The sequence below is a fragment of the Strix aluco genome, chromosome Z (assembly GCF_031877795.1).
Source record: "Strix aluco isolate bStrAlu1 chromosome Z, bStrAlu1.hap1, whole genome shotgun sequence".
NCBI classification, from domain to species: Eukaryota; Metazoa; Chordata; class Aves; order Strigiformes; family Strigidae; genus Strix; species Strix aluco.
The window spans coordinates 41865049-41886553 of record NC_133971.1 but is presented as its reverse complement, the minus strand read 5'-3'; the positions used below and the strand labels follow the sequence as shown (position 1 = coordinate 41886553).

The 21505-nt window shown below is 40.5% G+C and overlaps 1 pseudogene; it reads left to right on the top strand.

The window, feature by feature from the left end:
• The first annotated feature begins 3026 nt into the window (after positions 1-3026).
• Positions 3027-9833, top strand: LOC141918789 (uncharacterized protein C12orf50 homolog; annotated as a pseudogene).
• The last annotated feature ends 11672 nt before the right edge of the window (positions 9834-21505 follow it).

The following is a 21505-nucleotide window of genomic DNA, read 5'->3' as shown; positions in this document are numbered from 1 at the left end:
AATATAGATTTGTTCAAGATCAATGAGCTGTAAATGAACATGTAATTGCTTCACATCCTGTGGTACAGATCCTAGTCACAGTATTTCACGGTACTTGATCTTACAGGACCTTTCTTTAGCATTCCAATTGTGGAAGAAAGCAAATCAATCTTTGCCTTCACGTGGCAAGGGAAGCAGTTAACTTGGACTAGGTTACCACAAGGATTTTACTAGTTCTCCAACAGTATTTTCTCAAATTTTGAAAAATTACTTACAAGATTTGGTTTTTTTCAAAGAAGTCTGTTTTGATACATGTTGATGATTTGTTATTAGCAAATAAAACTAAGGATGATTGTATGAGAGATACTGAATATCTATGTATCCGACTTGTTAAAAAGGAACTCTGTGCATCTCTGTCCAAATTACAGTTTTGCAAACAGCAAGTGAAGTATCTTGGATTCATATTAAAGCCAGGACTTCCTGATTATTCAAAACCTTTTTAAATTGTGATGAAAATAAAGGAACTGCGAGAGGGGTGTTAGTACAAACTTTAGGACCACATGAACGACCTGTTGCCTATTTTTCTTCTACATTAGACCCAGTGACTAAAGGAACTCCTTTTTGCACTAGAGCAATAGCAGCAGCAGCTGAAATAGCAGAAAAACAAACAAAACAGGACAATTGTCCTAGGACATCCACTAACTGTGTACCCCATGAAGTACAGATATTATTAAAAGAATATGTGGAGAAAACTTTATCTCCTCAAAGGGTGCATAGATATGAGATCATTCTATTATTGGCTAATAATTTGAAATTGGAAAGGTGCAATACATTGAATCCTGCCACCCTAATGCCTTTACCCTCCGATGGAGAAAAAGATAATCATAACTGTGTTCAATTATTAAGCGAAACCAGCAAACCGTGAGATGATTTGAAGGATCAACCTTTGGATAACCCTGATTTGAACCTCTTCACGGATGGCTCCTACTGTTATGAAGAAAGTCGAAGATGTACTGGTTTTGCAGTGACTACGGAAATGTAGGTACTATTGGTGGGACCTTTTCCTGGCACCTTTAGGTGCACAGGGAGCAGAAGTAATTGCTCTTACAGAAGTTGCAAAATATGGACTTAAATATGCTTTTGGTATCTGCCATGCAACTGGGACTTTATGGAAAGAACAGGGTTTCTTAACATCAGCAGGGAAGTCTATGCCTCATAGAAAGCAGATCAAGGAATTATTAGAGGCGATACAATTACCCTCTGAGATTTCTGTCATCTATATAAAAGCCCATACTCAGAGGCAAGATATGATATCTAAAGGAAATTCTTTAGCTGACCAAGCAGCTAGAGCTGCAGCACGACAGGTTGTGTCTATCATGTCATTATCACAACATGAGGCGATATCCGAACTTCTGGATATAAATAAGTTCTATTGAAGACCTCCCTGATGAAGAAAAGGAGCAGTGGATCCGGCTTGGAGCCCAGCCACAAGGAGAACAATGGATGCTTAATAACAAGCCTCTTCTTCCAAGAAGGTATTTATTACCGATTACGCGATGGCATCACAAAAAAACTCATGGGGGGCCAGAGAGCTTAGCGCTCCGTATTCAAAGACTTTGGGCTGCCCTGGGAATTTATGCAGCAACCAAAAGAATCTGTGAAGGATGTAAACTTTGTAAACAATATCCTTCTGTATGAATTAAGGCACCCAGTGGAAAAAGACCTCCAGCCACCATTCCTTTTTCAAAAGCTCCAAACTGATTATACTGAAATGCCAAAAAAAATATGGGGTACTCTTACATGCTAGTGATAACTGATCAGCTAACAGGATGGGTAAAAGCTTTTCTTACCAGGAAAAATTATTCAAAAGCAGTAGTAAAAATCTTACTAAAGGAAATAATTCCTAAATAGGGAGCTCCTGAAGTCTGATCATGGGGGTCATTTCACAGCAGATATTTTAATACCAATTTATAATTCCTTAGGAATTTTTAGTCAATTTCATACTCCCCATCACCCCGAATCATCTGGCCCAGTAGAACGAATGAACAGAACCTTAAAAGAAAAATTACTTAAGGTTTGTAAACAGCCTGGCCTGAAGTGGCCCAATGCTTTAAATTTAGTGTTATGGGATATAAGGAATACCCCAAGACAGCCAATTGATATTTCCCCAGCTAAAGTTTTATTTAAATTAATTGTTATTATTTTTAACTATTATAGTCATAATAGTCTGTGTGATTGTTTTGTTTCGATAGATATTACATTGGTTGTTGTTCTTTTATAATACAGAAGACAGAAAGAGAGATGTGGAATTATAAATAAGAAAGATCACAGGAGTGCGATGGGAAAAACAAAAGGAGGGAATTTGTAAAAGGAACAAGTTTTAGAAAACTCTTTTCTCTTAGGATATTATTAATAGCAGGAATAATTAATAAATAGATATTATTTGCAATAGAGCACAGGTGCTCTAGGAACAATACTGACAGTTTAAGCAACTTAGAACAGCTAAGTAATGAAAAGCTAGACACAGATTAAGTATATGTTAAATAGAATATTTTGAGTCTTTCCTCAGAGGTCTAACAGTGAATTATGATGAAGATTGTTCAGAAGATAAGTAACCACGATGACCGAAGACTGCATCAGTGAACAGCGGTGTCCGAAGAGGAGTTAGAACGGAACGACAAGAACTAGTCGAAACTGTGGAATATAATGGACTTTTGATATGGATGATGAATTAAGAGTTGAAAGTTCCTGGAAAATCACCAAAGATGCTTTGTATTGTATGTTATATTGTATCTATAGAGGGCGCTTTTTGTTAGCTGTTGCCACTCACTGAGGTGATGGCCCAACTCTGAGTTGTTAATAAAGCCAGCCTAGAGAAACCCAGTCTGGTGAAATCAACAGAGGAACTTTGGGCAGAGGTTTTGTGACAAGCACTCCCTGGCGACACGTTTCATCAGAAGATTTCCTTTTGGGGGTAAAAGAAGGATCACGAGTACTGAACATGGTTTTGAATCAGTTTAGATCAACAAACATTTGCTTCTTAATACATGTCGTCACTGCAAGTCCACTGCGCTTGCAAATACCTAATAGCAAGGAATCAATTGTCTGGCCAGAAGCAGAGGCTGCAGTCAGAAAAAGAGAAGGGCTGTGACCAAAGTGAAATTCCTTGTGGTGGTTGGTTATTAAGAATTGCTGAAGGTCTTTGTATAGCTGTCTAGTAATCCTTGAAAAATATTTCTTACAGATGTTCCTAACTGGGTGCCTAAGACTGCTGCAGATATTGAAGAGGAAAGAGCAATCAAGGAAATATGCTATAAATCTGGTAAATACAAACTTAGTCACTCTTTCCTAAACAGCAGTGCTGCCCGTATAGTAAACTTAGCTGTTTGTTTTGGGTTTTTTTTTCCCCTCTTGGGGTGTGTTTAGGAGAGTATTAGAGGATTCAGCCCTCTCACAAACACCAACCAACAAAAACTGTGTCTTCACTTCGGGAAAACGAGCGGTTACCCCTGGAAGCTACCGACCGAGACTTGCAGAAAGGCAAGTACTTTTCATCTTCTTGGACAATGTTTACCACTTTTAAAATTACTGTTACATGGAGAAACTATCACACAGTTTGCCCCTCCTCCCCACTTTTTAAATTTAGTGTCGATAAAAGACAGCATATTACAAAGAGCATAAAAACACTTCAGTAATCTTCCCCCATCTCTCTCTCTCTCTGTATATATACACATATATATAGTGTCACCCATGTCTTGACTACCTGTATCAAATCTAGGTGGAAAAGGCACAAATGGGCTATTAACCCCATGTGTACTTTCCTGAGATACACAACATAGGTCTTGCATCTAGTTTTTCTTCAAGATCAAGATTTGTGTAGCCTAGTTTTAACCATCCTAAGGTAGGAGTGTAGTTTCAATTCCCCATCAGGCCGTGCAGGCACTCTTAGGGGGCTATTTATTGCATCCTAAGACAGTGCCAAAGAGAGGTGAGACCAGTCCCTTTCCCAGAGGTGCTCTGTGCTCTCTGCTGGCTGTCTTGGGTGTCTAGAATATGAAATGCAGCCACACATCAAACTTTTCTATAACTAAATTCAGATTAAATAAATACCCCCCTCAAGTGCCTTCTAAGAGACAGTAACAAAAGAGTTCCCTTTTTGTTCTGAATGCTAGGCTTTATCCAACATAATGCAGGACAAAGAAATACAAATTATAATATATACAACATATACCAATTAAGAAGTATTTACCTCCTGTATTTTGTTTCTCCTTTCTTGAGCAAGTGGCATGACTGAAAAAAAAAAAAAGAAATTTGTATTAGTTCTTTTACTGAATAAGCAATAGTATAATTCCACTTGAGGAGAAAGCATTATGTTCTGACTATAATAACACATCAGACTCACCAGTAGATCAGTCATCAGAAATTTCTGGACAGAAATATGACCTACTACTTTCAATTAAAAAAAAAAAAATTATTTTCACATTAGTGTCAATTTCAGGGATAAATTCTTGATAATACTCTTATGTAATGGAGATTTGAGTAGGATGACGTGCTAATAAAAAATGGAATGGAAAAACTGTCTCAACTTTGAACCATACAGACATACAAAGCCTAAGCTGTTCAACAGAACTGGGCAAAAATATTTTCTTCTTCTTTCTGCTTTTAACACGTTTGTATTGAAATAGTTTTGACAAGCTATTTCTGTTGAATATTTATATATGTTTAGACTATAGACAGGAAAATCCGTAAGAAATATATGGATATAGCTTGTCATATTTATCTGTATTTATAATTAGATACATTCAGAGAAAAGCACAGAGGTGTTTCCCCAGAGCATTTCTTCAAGTGAGTTCTCTTGAGGTTTTAGGTACAATGATGACACGCACCTTGAATATGCCACATATTCGATCGGGTAGGATCCATAAATATCATTCATGAAAAGTGAGAAGCTAAAGAACGAGCAGGTGGCTGTAGCTGGTTCCTTACTTCGGAGCCGTGGTCTTCTTTAACCTGTGCATTATGGTACTTCCTTAGAGAGCACAGCAGTCACACACCAGGTGCTCGAGTTACACTTGGCAGTATCCAAAGAACTAACCAAAGACAAAGAAGCAGAGAAAATGAGAGGTTAAAGGAAATTGCACTAAACTAATCACGAGCTCCCAGAGGTGGGAGGAAGAGAATGGCAGTGCCGTTCCCTGTGCTTACCCACAAGCAGCTAAACCTTTCTTTCTCTTGCCTTTCCAGGTGATGGCAATACAGTTCCTACAACATTTAATAATGCAAAAAGAGAAGGAGAGCGTTCAGGAAGGAAAGTAGCAAGTGAGAATATTCCCAGAACAGATCGCAGAGCCTTTGAAAATGGAGGTAATATACTTTAGCACTGGCTTCTCATTGCTGAGCATCATGTGGTAAATAAAATAACTGAATGTATTTCGATTGGGCTACCCACAAAGAACAATTTTTTGATCTTGTTTCCCAGCCAGTATGTCAATTTTTGAAGAACAGCACAACAGTTTTGTTTGTTTTTTCACTTTTAGAAATTCACACTTCAGACCTCAGAGTAAAACCAAGTTACCAACAAAGGGGTCAAAGGAAGGATGATGAAACTGATTCTTCTCGTCTTTATGTGACACAAACTGGAAGAAAGTCTTCTTTCAGCTCTCCAGAACCTCGAAGATCTGCGTATGTCGTCTACTGTAGTGTCACTGCCAATCAAGAACCAAAGTTCAGTGAAGCTACAGGTGGGCTCCTGCTTACACTGGGTTCTTAAAATGCCTCAAATGCACCTGTCTGTATTGTGCTGCTTTCGATCGGTCCCTGCAGGTGAAAATTCAGTTATTTATGCCTGAATATGGGCAAGAGTAAATTTGATCCAGCATCATTTTCACAAACAGATTGCAGCAGTATCCATAGACAGAAATGTGAAGCTTTATAAACCTTTACTATCTGTCAGACAGAACAGCCATGAACACTAACTTAGCACCTTCATAGCAGAAAGACAGTTCTCTGTCCCACAAGGAGGGATGAATGCAATGATGTGCCACTGTGCACAAATATACTGATCCCCACTTTTTACAGCATCTTTTATGTCTTATTCAAACTTCGGCAATCAATTTAAATGTAGCATAAATTTTTGCAATTTATATTAGTTTTGTTCACATTATTTATGTTGGACAGAGGACTGAATTCACTCTTCCTGCCATTCATTCAGGATGATATTTTCCTTCATCTCTTTCCCATCTTTGAAATACTCTACTGTCCTCTTGATAGCACCTGCTATGTCATAAATTTGACAAGATGCCTACAGGTGGGATTCCCAGTCTTGTATCTTTCTTTCTGGCAATCTGTTCTGGATGTAACCACAATTGTACATCTTTTGCTTTACTGGTCACCATTTTTGTCATAAAAGCAACCATTAGCATTTTTGCTACCTTTCTTTTCAGCAGTACCCAAGCCACATGGTCAGAAATGCCCCAAGCAAACGAATCAGCTTGACACAAATAGAAGACTTGGGACCCAAATGCGAAACTATGGTAATACTTACATGTAGTGTATAAACTGAAAATTTTAGGATTATTGTGGAATTAATAATTTGAATTAATGGAATTAAGCTGGAATTAACAGAACACCAGAGTATTAATAACATTCATTTTTAAGCCCGTTTTACAGAAAATGGTTAGTCCTTAGGCAGTGTACTCTGATGCAAAATCAACTGCCCAGCACAAAAACGGAATACTGCCTTGCACCTTGTAAGAGCTTTCTTCACAAGCAGGGATAAGACAGGAGATTGGCTTATGGACTCATTCACTCTAAAAGCAATTGATGCCTTTGGGCAGATTTTAAACAGAGGAGCATCCCCTTTGTTGGAGTCAAGGATGTCCATGGTGGGATCACCTCATTCGGAAGGTCCTGTGAGCCCCCTGGGAACGCTGTGAGATTACAAATGAGCTTTAAACGACTAGAGAGGGAGTCTGTATTGAGTACTAGCTGGTATTTCAGAGGTGATGTGGGATTCACCCGATGGTCCTTCAGCTAACGTCATACCGAATTCTCCTATCAGGCTCACAGAGTCTTTCCTGCCATTGCAGCTGTGATTAAGAAACAATGTCTGTGTGTTTTCTACAGACAAATATATGTCAGGATACTCTAATGCACCGACTTGGAGGAGAAGAAACCCACATGCAAACACATTCTCTCAGTTTAAAACCACCATTCAGGTAACTGTTTGATACAATTCCATCTTTTTAGGACCTCATCACTTTACAATAAATACATGGGTCAATGAGATATTAACAGTTCCCGTGAGGTGTTAACTACTCTTGACTGAAATCAGAGGAACAGACAGGGATCAGTTCTTTATGTCATCAAATCCTTATTTAAGATTTCCTTTTCACAGCCTTAGCGGCACTAAGATCCACAAAAATATTAAAAACACATGTGTGTTTTCCAGATCACGGGTGCATCCCCTATTATATTTCTTAATCCTCTTCTGTCTGGTTGTCTCTGTCATTAGGGCCCCAAAGAGGAGTCAAAGGAAATTGTGGCTATTCTACATTTCATGCAGTGGGGCCCTAAAGATTGTATTTCTGTTTTTTCACATACTCACTGCACGAGAAATCCCCCACACTGGTTGAAACTAACACTACTTGAAAATAAGTCCTGAAATAATGAGCCAAAGATCAGAGGCAGAGGGCTACTGAAGGAGAGCTGAACTTGCCCTGGTATTACATGTGCACGTACATCGTCTGCTGCTGAACTGAAAGGCCCGAGGGAAAGAAATGGTTTGCTGCTTTCACCTCATACCTGTTAAAATATACTAATGTTTTTCCAGATGGTACTTCTCAAAGGTCATCAGACATCTCCTGTAGGTGAGTCATATCAGACTGCAAACAGATTAACAGTGGTACCACCTGTATTTTATTAAGAAGTTTGCAAAGCTTCCAGCCAGAGATCTGGCATTCCTGAACAAACTGATATGGCTAAATTTACAACATTAACTCCCAGCATCTTAGCAGCACTGATACTTTAATGAAGCTATTTATTAATTAAGGTAGCAAAATCCATCTCAAGTCAACACCCAAATGAGAAAAAAATTGGTTGGTGTAAAATAAAAACTGAGCAAAACTTCCCTGGGAATTGTAGAGATTGCTTAAAATAGAAGGATTTTGACAATTTCTTCCTAATGAAGATATCTGCTGATAAAAGCTCCCTTGTAGCGCAAGACATTATGGAAACATATATCTTTATTTTTGAAAACAATTGAATCTGTAAGTTATTTAACTGTCTCTGCAGTCCCTAGGGGTCAGGGCAGTCACAGGAATGGGCTCAAACACCTCCCTAGAGCCACCCTTTGGTAGCGAGCGCTTTATTCCAGCTCTCCAGAGCCAAAGCCTCTCTGCAGTGTTCTGCAACGGCTTTAAATTAAGAGAAAAGGGTGCAGTAGGCTCATTATGCTTCCTCATGGCCAACTCAGGGGAGAGGAACAACCACTTATATTCAAAATCGCTGAAGAGCTATTTTTTGTCTCTTTAGAACACAGTGATGACATCACCCTACTTCTCCCTCATCCTACATGTTCTCCAAAAGCATTTCTGTTCCCTCCTGAGCTGGAGAGCCCTCACCACAGCTTCTCCTCAAGGAAACAGTCTTTGAGAAGAGCTGTTCCCAGACTGGGAGTCTCATCAGAGCTGCTCTAGAGAAAACCAATCTCTTAATTCCCATGTAAACTCCAGGCAAACAAGTAGCAAAGAGTTAATGTCCTGAAAAGAAGGGTTCCTGATTTTTTATATATATATTTTTTTAAAATGTACACTATTTTACTCTTGCTAAAAGTAAATTTTCCATGTTACGTGGCTTGTTTCAGTGACCTCCCTGCACTGTAAATTCATAACCTGTACCTCATTTTCTTAGAATCTACAAGTTGCAATGCCTGCAATTTGTGGTCCCTGCATGCATAGGATACGTGTGCTGACTGAAGCTCTACGGGACAATAAGCTATGATTTCTTCAAGCAGATTACCAATCCAGACATTCCAATAACCCATTTCCAAGAGTGACCAGAAGAGTGTGCTTTGGGGAAACTGAAGGTGTTTCCAAAGCAGGGAAATAATGAGTAGTACGTGCTCATGGAAAGTTTCTTTGTTTAGTAGTGATCTTGTGGCTTGAAGTGAGTGATTTTTATTTTCTTTCCAAATATATTTTCCTCCTGCCTAATAGAATTGGAACCGTGAGCTCCACAGCTTTTTTTTTTTTTTTTTGTATGTGGTGTACTAAATGTATTTTTTTTAAATCAGGTTTCAACTTCTTGACTTTCCTTTAAATGATGTGCCCTTTTTCTATCAACAGGCAACTACACCGAAGACAGACAAATGGTATTTTTATTATGTTTAAAATTCTGACATTTCAAAAGGTTATAATTTAATATTTCATTTTGTACAGGTCATGTCATTCCATTCTGCCCCACCTGTCCCCTCGTCATTTTTGTGACATCAGAGCAGTGTGCTATCTCAGGAATTCTGAGGAATTTTATGATGTCACTACAGCTGTGTTCCCCTGAATCCCGTGAGGGCTACTTTCCACAAGCTGTTGCCAGAGAGCTGAGAAATTTCAAAAATTTATGGGATTTAAGGATAAAGTAAGGAGTTCCCCAGGTTAGGGGTAGAAAGTCATAATTGTGCATATTAGAGTGCTCTGGGGAAAAGATGCATTCCCAAGCACTCCCAAGGGGAATTTTTTCCTACACACCTTTGCCATCAGGACAGTGGGCTTCATGAGGATACGCTGCTGCGTCCTTTCGCCTGCCCCACACAGATGATGGCTGCACATCGCTGTCCCTATGACCATCCCCCTCAATGAAGTGTGAATTCTGCTCCTGCTCATCCATTCCCAGCTCTCTTACAGATGTCATCGCAGTGCCTGCTGCCTGAATCACTGCTGACCACCACAAAGGCCTAAGGAAGGGTGAGGGAATGACAGGCTTACTCCCCCAGCCGCAGCTTACCTCTGAGAGGACAACCTGATGGCCTGCTCCCAACCCACACAGATCAGGAAGATGGGTTAATAATATTCTCACAGTCTCTGCAGTTATTCTGCCCCTTGTTGATCAGAGATTGTGTCTAGAAGATGAATGCAGCATCCATCTTATGGGGCAACACTGTCCTCAGAACAGGGGATGACCAGCAATGGATGCAGGAGGAGCTTTGTATTCAGGGGGATTACAGTGGATGATGCCTTCTGCCAAGAACTAGCACCATGACTTTGTCATTGCTCAACAACAGCATTTCAGGAGCAACAGTTCAAGATGGTGGCTATCACCCTGCACAGCCTTATTACACTCAACCTGGCTGCTCAGCAACTGACCATTTTGGGTACAGAAATGCAAATGAAGACAGCAAAAGCTACCATCGAAGTATCTGTAGCCACTCTCCAACCCTATGCTTACGGATAGTGTTAATGGGAAACATGAATGAGATCATCCAAGCCTTCTGTCACTGAATTACTTCTCCCTGCCTGAATTATTTGGATTCTACTGATATCATGCACTCCCACTCCAGCACCTAAGCCGCAGGAGCAGACCTAAACTGTGAGGTCCACCATTAAGTTGCTCTTTGGCCTTTGGAGGACTATTGGTGTAGATTCATGGTCGTCTCAGAAGGCTTCTTGGGAAAGACACAGTGCCTGCACCCTTTGGTTCACCTCGGATTCAGGTCTCTGTGTGCCTACTCATTTCCTTTATGAAGAGGAGTATGTTAAATGAACAATGTGCTCAAGCCATATTCATGAAATCCTGAGAGACTCAGCTTTGAGGGGATTTAAAATTTCCTACTACAAACACAGTGCTATTGGATCCAAAGCTCCCAGAGCGCTGGAAAGTTTGTTTCAAATAGCTGCTTGTCCCTAGAGTGGCTTTGCCCTGGAGTTTTGAACCTGAATAATCATTTGCCCTATGCCTGAGGAGGCCCATGACACAGATCTCCCACAGAAAGTTGGGATCCCAGAGAGCCTGCTTGGTGGAGATAAGGCATGTTTCTAATGGGAGGAAAGTCCCTGACAGGCAGAAACCTTGGCTGTGATTCCATTGAAATAATTTTTTTAAATTATATATTCCCACAAAATACCTCTGTTTTGGCAAATTCACATTTTCTACTGGAACTAAGCAGTTAGAAAATTCCCAGCTCTCCCTAAATTCAATTTAGTGAATGTATTATCCATGGCACCCTAAATAGTACCTCTCAAAGCTGAACTGTTCCAGTCATTTCATTCTCCACATAATCGATGTTTTCCCAAGCCTCTCTTCATTTTTGTTGTCTGTAAACCCTCTGCCACTCCTTTTTTGATGAAGTGATCAGGGCACAAGAGCGGTTCAGAGGAAGCTCTGTCACTGATTTATATGACGGTGTTTGCTTTCAGTATCATTTTCAACACCGCTCTGCTTGCATCCTAAATTCTGTTTGCTCTTTTGATCGATGCCGTGCATTGAGCAGAGACTGTTATTGAGTTGTTCAGAGCAGTATCCAAGCCCTTTTTTCCCCCCTGTGGTGGCAGGTAATTTAGAGCCCTGTAAGGCGCATTAGTAGGTCAGATGATTATTCCCAATGTGTCTCATCTTTTCTTTCTGAGCCCTGCGAGGCAGACAGGCAGTGGAACTGCATCAGGCTTCCCCTGCAGGAACACAGCTTGAAATTTGGTCTGGGCCTAGGTAAGCACACTGCACCAGCAGCTCCGGGAGAGGCAGGGACCTAACGGAGACCTGTCCTCCTGTCACAGCGTGACCCTGCCTCGCTCTCATGATTACACACTCCAGCTGCAGGTTAACAGAGGAGCAAATACAAAGGAGAAGGCGACATGTCCTCAGTTTTCTCAAAGTATTGTGCCTCAGAAGCCTAGGTTTTACTGCGGACTGTATGATGTATGAAGAAATTACTTCCTAGTATTACCCTAAAAATTATCTGATACATAATCGGTCAGCGCCATGGCTCAGGATGAGAACTGCCAAGACAACTTCCCTCATTTAAATTGCTAATCCCAGTCCTATAAAACTGCCTGTGGCCTTTGCTTAAACGTTCTCTTTATAAGGGACCTGAAGGCCTCCTGAAAAACTAACCCCTTGGCTGCTGTGGAAATGCTCAATATCTTGGGCTTTTGCTATTATTATGTTTGACCACCTGTCTGCAAGCTCTGCTGTGAGTTGAGCACACCAACCAAACAACACAGGCTGTCTCCTAGAGGCAAGTACAAAGAGAGGAAAAGATGCAAAATATATTGTAACATGGAAAAATTCTTTTAGGTTTTTTTCCATTAAAAAAAGTTTAATATTAGAGTGGTCAGCCCAGAAAGACATTTAAATGGATAAATTATTTAGAGTTCACGGATGATTTTCTACATCCAGTAGGCAAGTGCTGAGAGATCAGTTTAGCCTCTTGGGCTTTTGCAGCGTTAAGTTTGCTGCTTGTAAAACAAATAACATGGATTAAACTAGATTCATTTTTTTGGCAGATGAAGCAGCTGTCTTCTGTCAGGTTCCCTGCTCAATCCTTCTTGACAGTGCTCGCTCTTAAATTAGGAAATTTGTCAGCTACTACACCTACTACAACACTGAAGTAGGAATGATTCTTTGCATACATTAATAGCAACACAAGTTATATTTCCAATTCACCTTTCAATTACTTACTAGAGGAGTACTGTCCAGGAGAGCCTGCTCATCACAGCTTGCTCAATCATGTCCTGGAAGGATGATTAAAAGCAAGTGTCAGAAGAAACTCTTCCTCCTAGAGGAGGGGCATTACACATCCTACCCTCTTGCAAAAGGATGTAAATACAGTAGAACTCAATGTTACCTCTGAATAACTCCTAATGCTAATGGTCAACCCACCAAAAAAAAAAAAAAAAACAAACAATCCCCCATAGTCTTACAAGTTACCAGCACTAAAAACTCAACCAGGCCTCCAGAAACATGCTTGGTTTTATTCTTCTTTCCCAAGGAATGATCAATATTGAAAATGAGGAGGAGCCAAATTAGCTTCTCTATGACTCCTGTGCAAATGCCACTCTTCTGATTAATTTATTAACAGCATCCTGGCAAATGCAGGGCCTGCAGTCAGGATTGCTGAGGTGCAGCTCAGCAGTTTATCAGATAAGCTTCTTAATGAAGCACAAGAAATGGCAGTATCCTGCTCAGCCTCTCTGCTGTCTTGGAGGGGAGTGCACAAGCATTGCTTATTTTGCACAGGTTTTTTGTAGCTGAATGAAATGTAACTGCAGAAGTGTGAGAGTGATTGGGTAACTGGTGCCCTCCCTGTAAGGTGACACTTCTGTACCATTCCGGTGCTTTTCTGCTCTCTGATTTCTCCCTCTCACCTGCCCCCAGGATTTTCACTTACAAATGCAGAACAGCTACACTATCCAGAGGGGAGTTTTCTTTGCAGTGTGAGCTGTGAATTAGACAAAGAGAAAACTCTAGGTAACTGTAAAAGGCTGCAGCAGTTACAGTCACTCCAAGGCACCATCTGGGGTGTGGAGGTACCCTGCAGTATTGTTTGGGGTGAGGTCTCAGTCTGACCTTCCACAAACTGTGAGGAGTGAGAAGTGATGAAGATTTAGCCTCATTTCTGCAATAAAAAAGCAAGGTAGCCATGTTAATCAAAGTGTAGCCAAGATAACCAAAGTGCTTGGTGTGGGCCAGGTGGAGAGAGACAAAGCATGAATCACAGAAGTTACTTGGGAGATGTGGGAAGCAAAACAGTCGAGGAAGACTCATCCTGGGGGAAAAAATCCACTGGATAACTCCCATGATGTACTTACTACCTGACCCTTTGGCAACTTCTGCTTTATACAGTCCCCAAGCATGAATAGACACCTGGGCTGCCAGGTAGGGACAGTGAAAATGCATCAGGGGAAGTCCTCAGGAGCAGCTCGATGGGAAGCTGTCAGACACGAAATGTGAGAAAAGCAGCAGAGCTTCTGTACCTATTACAGAAGCTGGAGGTGCATCCTCTTTCTTAGCACTGCGAATTGCCTTTTGCATTTAGCTTTCTGTCTGCAAAGAATGGGAGCATCCTTCCCTCTGCACCCTTATTGCACAGGACACTGCAGGTGCTCATTCGAATGGTGACCTCTGTGATTATCAACCCCAACCCACTCCTGTCTAGCTGGTGTGTGTCACCTGTTTGCACCCAGGGGTTTATTAACCCGTTCAGGTTATGTTCCCACTACTCGTGTTAGAATAATATTTGAGACATGCTGTTCTAAAAGAGTTTATGAAACTAGAAGTGTTTGGTTAAATAGGGAGAAAAAGACTGAAAATGGAAGGAGGAAAAAGTCTCAAGTAAGATCAAGAAACGAGTGAAAATATGTGCATGACTGAGATGTACAGGACAAGTACTAACAGGTGAAGGAGTTGTAGGAAAACTAGTCAAGGGGAGGAGGAAAAACAGTATTGTGAATTTGATGCAAAGAGGTGTTATTTTATGGCCACTGAGTTTGGACTAGATGCTTACAACTACAGCTTCTAGCCTACAAGGGGCTTTTCTGTGTTATAAAATCAAAAGTTAGCAAAAGAAAAGGATGAACAACTCGAGGTTTTTAAAAGAGTTTTTTCTGGAAATGCATCCTGAGACTGAGGACTTCTGTGGGTTCTTTGATACTTAAAAACTGAGTACTTCATGTGACTTGGGAAGAGGGGCAGAATTAGGCAAAGGAGGTTGGGGTTTTGTTGTTTTCCCCTTGTAGTTGGCTGCCTACTTTTTCATAGCATTTATAGGAACTTTGCTCTATTCTTTAATGAAGGGTGATGGTGAATACCGAGCATAGTATTGCCAGTGAGGATGGATTCATTAGTGAATAAACTATTAGTTTCTGGGGGAATAGCAGCTGTTAGAGATGAACGGAACAGATCCTTCCTTAAATAATTATAAGGCTGCTGAGAATGTTGCAGGATTTATGATGTTAGATAGCATGGATACAGTGAAGTGGATAAGGTATTTATTCAGGAAGGCAAATGCACAATGGATTTGTTTCTCCCCCATATATTCTTCAGAACTCCCTCTTCGCTCTTCACCTTTTAAACAGTCCTAGCCTGCCAGCCTTACTAAAACACTTCTATTTTTTAAATTTTAGATTTAACAATATTAACCATTTAAGATGTTAATAACTTGCAAGTCTTTCAGTGGAGTCTGTTCTTTCATGTTAAGGTAGGAAGTCCCTGTTTTAGAAGGTCTTTAACTGACAACCACATAAATGGTGTCAAGGGCTTTTTCAGCTCAGCTCTGGTTTTAGCTTGGCCAACATTATGAACCTCTGTATTTGTGCTTGGGTTTAACTGGAATTAACTGTGTTCCTGTTACTGAGAAACAACCACAGAATAGTAAATGGAAAGTGGAGGAAATTTCAGATGCACCAGTTTAAGGTGACAGAAATACATGAATGCATGTTCAACTATGCTGACTTTTACTGTGGTTATTTTACTGACACTGTTTTTGTAGAATGAAGTACAGGGATGTTAGATTTGTCACTAGTCTCTTCAAGGAATCCTTCACTCTCAGTATCTCAGTTTTGCCTTAGTTCTTCAGCATCTGTTTGTCCTCTGGCTTTGGAGCAAATCAATGTATATTATAGATTCCTGCTCTTAAAGCTTCACAGGATTTTTTTTCATATCTATATTATACAAGAAATAACATACTTGACAATGAACTGCTGAGTTATTTGCAATTTGTTCTCTGTGTTCTACCAGTGGGAGAGTAACAGGACTTACACGTGCTTATGTTTATTAAAACCACTGAAGCTTGGACAAGAGTTTCTAATGTGTTTTTGTTGTGAAAAATTTTCCTCTCGTGTCCAACTGGAATGTCCCCAGGAGTAACTTGGACTCATTAGCCCTTGTCTTTCCAATGGGGCTCCTTCTAAAAAGGGAGTCTCCATCTTCTCTGCAGCCACCCTTTAAACCCTGGAAGCAGAGCGGCTGCACAGGCTGGCAGCAGAGGATTGCTCTCTGCTGACCTCAGGGACTGCCTGAATGACTGACAAGCTGAGAGAGATCTGAGGGGCGAGTCACCTGCAGAGAGCAATGCCCGGCTCAATCTCTCACACTCAAATTGAGAATTAGCACTGGCTAAAGGATGCTGGGTTTTGAATCCTAGTCCACACGCCTGGATTCTGTTTCTCTAGCTCAACCAAGAGGCAAGTCCCTGCACCCGTGGGATCATGGAAAATGGAGATGAGTATACTCTTCTTGATACTCATGAATAAATCTCCCTACATAATAACCAAGCAGAATCTGAAATTGTAGCCTTCTCCTCCAACAGGCAGAGGTGCTAACAGAATTTAATTGCACTGATATTTAATGAATATAAAGCAGTTTTATGACAATTAGAGTATCTTATTCAGCCGAAAAAGTACAAATGTTAAGCAAGCAGCATGGGATGATGGCTGAAAATTACAGCCCAGGGACAAATCTCAGGTCAAACCTAGAAGAGTTCTTACCTGACCAAATAAGGAAGTTTAAAAAAAAAATGAAGCCACACACACACAAAGTTAACTTACAGCTTTCAAAGAACACCATAAAATCCTGCTGTATACTCCTGGGGGGGGGGGGGGGGGGGGGGGGGGAAGTCTCTCATGAAAGAGTACTGCATGAGAAAGTGAAAAATATTTGGGCTGATTTCAGGTTTCGGACCATCAGATAAGCTTCCTCTGACAGCACTGAGTTACTGGGTTTAAAGCACTTACTATGGTCACTCTGGCTTGTCGCAATCCAGCTACCATATTTTCAAAGAGCTGCATGGGTAGTTAGCCACATACCTCCTATTAAAGCTAAATTGTCTTACATAAAAGAGCCATTGTGTGTCTAACTACCCATGCAGCTCCTTGAGAAATTTTAGACTATATTCACCTTACACTCTCCCCTTTTCCATGAAGCAGGGAGGGAGGAATCACCCTTCTCGAGCAATACTGCTTGCAAACTAAGTTTTCATGCATTGCATTAGTGGCATTCACTACTGGCAGACGCCTTACTACTTAAAAAGTTACAGTCTTCACAGCACTATAGAGGTACTTGAGGTGGCTACAACTAAACTGTGCAAGTTTGATTACACACACAGGTTTCCACCAGCTGAGAATCTAGTTCATGGGTTTTCAGTGACAAGATCTATAAAGTTAGCAACAGGAAGAATGGGAAACTCAGTGTTTGTAAAGCACGACATTGAATAGGCTATTTGTGAATGGTCACACTGAACACCTTGTGCTTTATCACTCATCATTTATTTTAGTGTGATGTGACTTAGCCCACATGGATATTGGCAAAATGTGTTTTACTCCCTAAATTCCTTCACAAACATTTGGAAGCACGTTGCGTGTTACCCCTCTGTGGAGTGAGTGTTCCAAAATAAACAAAGATCCCCTCACGTCAAAAACCAAAAGCACCTTCAAAGAAATCTTTCCTACTGCTCCATCTTAGCTGTTGTCAAATGGGAAGGAAAAGCAAAAAGAGCAGCAACAAGTTTTCTAGCAGAACTTGAAGAACTAGTTGAGGTTCAACACGTACCACTTCAGTCTGAACTTGGCTCCATATCAAATCCTGTTCACATTGAAGTAGCATGCTCACTCTCCTAGTGACTTTCACCCAACACTTACCTTTTACAGTAAAGCTCTAGTTCTAAAGTAGCCTTTCATCTGTGTTGTATTATGCACAGTTTTAGTTGCCTACATAACAGTTGGTCTGTATCGTTTCCACTCCTGTTTAGTATTACCAAAAGTTTTGTTTTCTTCTTTTGGCAGTGCAAAAGAAGTACACTTGATTCTGTTTACAATTTCCTAAGATAATAATCACTTTACAAAAGATTCAGAAAATTAATTTACATTGCTTCAGCCTTTTTCTCCCACCTCCAAGGACATTCACCGCCACACTCCTCTGACCACCGTTTTCATTATTAAGCGGCTCAGTGAGGATGTTACTCTGATTTAGAGAATGCTGCTTTACTGGAAGCAAGTTCCAAAGAGCCTCTTTCCCCCTGCATTCAATGTGTTAAGCATTCACTATCAGCTCTGGGATTTACCAAGAACTCAGAAAAAGCTGTTCTCCCTTTCCATCAAAGATTAGAAAAGGTAGGGGTTTCTACAGTTACAGTGACCTGGGTGCAGGAAATCCCTTTACCAAGAATGAACTCTGCTTCACTGAAATTAGATTCTCCCTATCGCTATTTTAAAAGTTCTCACAATCATCTAGCCAGCATTAAAGGGAGTCCACTAGTGACTGTGCAACCAGCATTTTCTGTGCTCTGTCCTCTGCCAGGAAACTGAAGCCTTTTATCTGTTCAGCCAAGAAATATTCACTAGACTGAAAGTCTACTGTATGCTTTTTGGAAAGCTGCACGGCTGGAGGTAAAGGCTGAACAGCGCTGAGATTCATTTTCTAATCTTTTTCAAGTTCTGGACTTCACCCTGGGGGGGCCCTTAAGGGCTGTTCACTACAGTACAGTATGAAACTAGCAATATGAAAACCTACTTATTCTCCATCTAAGTTGTTGAAGGCAATTAATACTTTTATCTTCCTATGTGCTTCATTGACAGGGTACATAAAAGGAGAAATGGAATGAATTCATATATAGTTTAAAAAAAAAATAAAATCCATCTATAAAGTTAGTCCCAGGAAAGAGGTAAGGCAGCCTACACATTAGTCTCTTGCTTAGTGAATTACACAGAAGACTTCTACATGAGTAAAAATAAACACCAATTCACTGAGCTGCAGAGTAACAGTTCCAGATCTGTGTCTATGTTATCACTTTAGATCCAGCCTTTCAGAGAGACCTTCACTCAGCAGCGACATTCTACCTCAGACCGTTACATGATAACAAGATTTGCACAGCACAGTTAGGAACCAAGTATTTGGCCAGTAGGTTCTTCCTGCAGGCATGACTAACTAGGGCTGCAGATCACATACCACAGAAACATCTAAACACCTAAACGCATTATTTACGCCTCAGAAAATTAATTTTACTTCCTGTTTTTTGCCTCAAGAAATTGTGGGCATTGAAAGAAACCCTAAAGCAAAAGCAGACAATTCATAGATAGTGTTGCACACATGTGGATGCCACATCGAGGACAATTCTCACAGCAGCAAGACCACTGTAGTTTTGCTGCTAGAAGATCACAGCCCTGAGCTTCAGAGCTGAGCTCTTCTCTTACTGTGCTCCTCAGGCAGGTGACCTCGAAAGACATGGCATAGCCAGGAGGACCACATGCAACAGAAGTTAGGTTAGAGAAGGTAGAGTGTCACAGCAGAGCCCACTTGATACAGCATGGCACATGGAGAAAGACCTCACGCCCACTAGAAAGCCCTGCATAAGCCTCTGGAGCCCAAAATTTATACTAGAATCTGCATCTCAGCAGCATCACACTGAAGTGACATGGATACAGTACACCAATCACCAAACCCTAACTCAGCTGTTAAGAAGATGATTCATGAACAAAAAGTTCTGCTTAACAGTACCCACTGCTTTCTAGGATCACTGCAACCAATTGTATTTCTCCAGACTGTAGAGCGTATTCAGTGTCACTATCCATGTACATTACACAACAGTCCCCAGAAACATTAAGAACCTGCTGGTCATTCCTCAAGGGAAGGAACCAGCAGTTTAACAAAAAGCATACTCGCACTTATGGGGACTACCTGGCAAATTCACAGGCACACAAAGACCACCATTCTGCCCTCCACTTCCCCCCAATGGTTGTAACTGAACATTTTTTTTTCCCCACCCAGTTTTCAGCTATCTTAAAATGTCACACTATTTTCATGGCCATGTTGAAGTGACCAGAATTCTTTTATTTCTCAAGATGTGTATGATTTTAGCTGTGTAACTCTTTCATCTCTTTTAAGTGCTGGTCATTTGCTCAGGTGATACAGCAAATCATGTAACACTAAGCATTAAAGAATGACTTTTTGGGGTCACGCTTGTCCCTGGTTTCACACTAGGATAAAATATTCAAGTTTGGCAAATGAGAGCATAATTAAAAGCAATGTTCCACAAAGTAGTATTATTTCCTAAATATCTGAAATAATTAAATATTCCTGCACAAAATAGCAAAGAACACCACCTAGAAACTTCTCTTTGAAGAGTGGACTGAGCCATCCCAGAAAGGGGTTACCATATCTAGTTATCACTGATTAAACAAGAGCTCCTCAGGGAAAACAGAGCGCTTCAAAGATGGAAAACTTCTCTGGCAACAACTTCCTACTGCATCAATTTTCAACCATCTCAGAAAACAGTAACACAGTACATCTGAAATCTTCACAGCAGTCTTCCCTCTGAACACCTCCCTTTCATTACATTGCTGCAGACAGCAAGCAAAAGAAGGAAGATCTTTCAGACTAAAATGAAATTTATTAATAGAAAAAGACCAAATACACATTATTTAAGAGGAACCAGGTGGGTGAAAGTACAATAAAGACATAAATGTGTCTGCTAGATATACAGCTGTGAGCTCCCACAGACTGGGGGCTTATTTGCACAATTGCCATTCTCTTCTTTTCTCACAGCATAAAGAAAACTTAAAAAAAAATGGAGTAAGTTCATCTATATCACCTGGAAATCCTTTGTATTTTAGTAGACTTGATGTACCTGAGAATAAACCCTGTATTCAGCCACTCAAAACCTGTCAGTGTTTCCCCACACCCTGGAACACCCATCCCAGGCCGTATATTCCTGCAGGCAGCCCCTGAACTGCCTTATTTACAAGCAGTTGCATGAACACCACGCTCATCTTTCCCACTGTTCATTTTTGTTCCTCTCTCTCTCTTGCTTTCTATTCTCTCACTCAAGTTTTACCTGTATCTGAGAGAATACATCATAGATGTGTAAGAACATTTTTAACATCATTGGAAGCACTTTCACATTGGTATGGGATGTTGATTCTGTCCCATACATTTGCCTGCCAGTCATCAAGGCAAAAGCGATTGACTCTGCATAACCACACGTACAAACACTGATAGGCAAGAAGTCCTAAAGGATACACACATAAACTACAGAATTGTAATAACTTTGTTCTGTAACGCTGCTCATCTTTTCCAAACTTTTCAGCCCATTACTTGTCATTCTCCTATGCTTCATCTTCTCTTCTTTTTCAGTTAGATTTGTTTTTTTTAAAAAAAAGACTTGTTTATGATAAAGTCAGCATTACTTCCTTGCTTACCTTGCACATGCCAATTCCCTGACTGGGCAACCAATCAAACAGAAAAGAACAATTATTTATGATTTACTTTATCAACTACAACAAAGAAGCCCCATGAACAATGCCCCGGGCTGGGTACGGGTGCCAAAATCACAAAGCTCTCTCTAAAAGAAGATGAGACCTGGGTATGACTGTACTCTTCTTTTTCAGCTCCTCTCCAACTACTCTAAATTACATTTTTGCTTCAGAAGAATATGGTGGTAGGCTTTAGTTAATTTTTAGTATTTTTTTTCCTCTAAATTTGGAGGTATACATGCAGTGGAAAAGCCAAACCAGTGTTTATGCCACACTATGACTTTCAAAGCTCT